At 41.7% G+C, this 559-nt stretch overlaps 1 long non-coding RNA gene across 1 annotated transcript in view; it reads left to right on the top strand.

Annotated features, from left to right (window-relative positions):
• The first annotated feature begins 320 nt into the window (after positions 1–320).
• The window catches only part of LOC109306000, a 3,757-nt gene continuing 3,518 nt past the window's right edge, over positions 321–559 (top strand). The window contains exon 1 of the long non-coding RNA XR_002099807.1: positions 321–331. This is a non-coding gene — a long non-coding RNA (uncharacterized LOC109306000). The remainder of the gene's footprint in view (positions 332–559) is intronic.

Genomic DNA, 559 nt, shown 5'->3' with positions numbered 1-559 from the left:
TTGGCTAGCCAGAGAAAGGATGAAAGACCAGAGCAGAAAGAAGCTCCTGTCCAGATTAAGTAGCATGATCTGTGTGGGGTTTTCATTCCGGATCCAGAAAACAGCATATATGCCAGTCCAGGTACAGTTTCCCTAGATGCTTTAACTAACTAGCACACGACACTAGTGTAGTTTAAATCTCTCATGGTGGTTCAAAGTATCCAATCTTCCAGCCAATGTATATAGTTGTATTTTTCTCCTTCCACAGGTACAAGTTTTCTGGAGCAGTTCTCTTACACCTGGAAGAAGTAATCTGCTCCAGAGCCTATTACACATTCGGCATGCAGTTCAAGTCACTGCTGCAGACAAATACTACTTTTGATTTTCCCTGTGGTGACATTAAAAGTGGGCACAATCTAGATCAATATAAATTGGATAAACAATACAATTTAGACACATAATAGTCCTGATTCCGAGAAGATGTCTGATTTCTTCATAGTTTCATAGTTTCACAGTAGCTAGAGTCGGAAGGGACCTAGGTAGATCATCTAGTCCGACCCCCTGCCTTGGCAGGAAAGAG

The sequence above is a fragment of the Crocodylus porosus genome, unplaced genomic scaffold (assembly GCF_001723895.1).
Source record: "Crocodylus porosus isolate Cpor-Errol unplaced genomic scaffold, CroPor_comp1, whole genome shotgun sequence".
In the NCBI taxonomy this organism is placed as follows: domain Eukaryota; kingdom Metazoa; phylum Chordata; order Crocodylia; family Crocodylidae; genus Crocodylus; species Crocodylus porosus.
The sequence above is the reverse complement of the archived record's forward strand: the minus strand, read 5'-3'. Positions and strand labels throughout refer to the sequence as shown.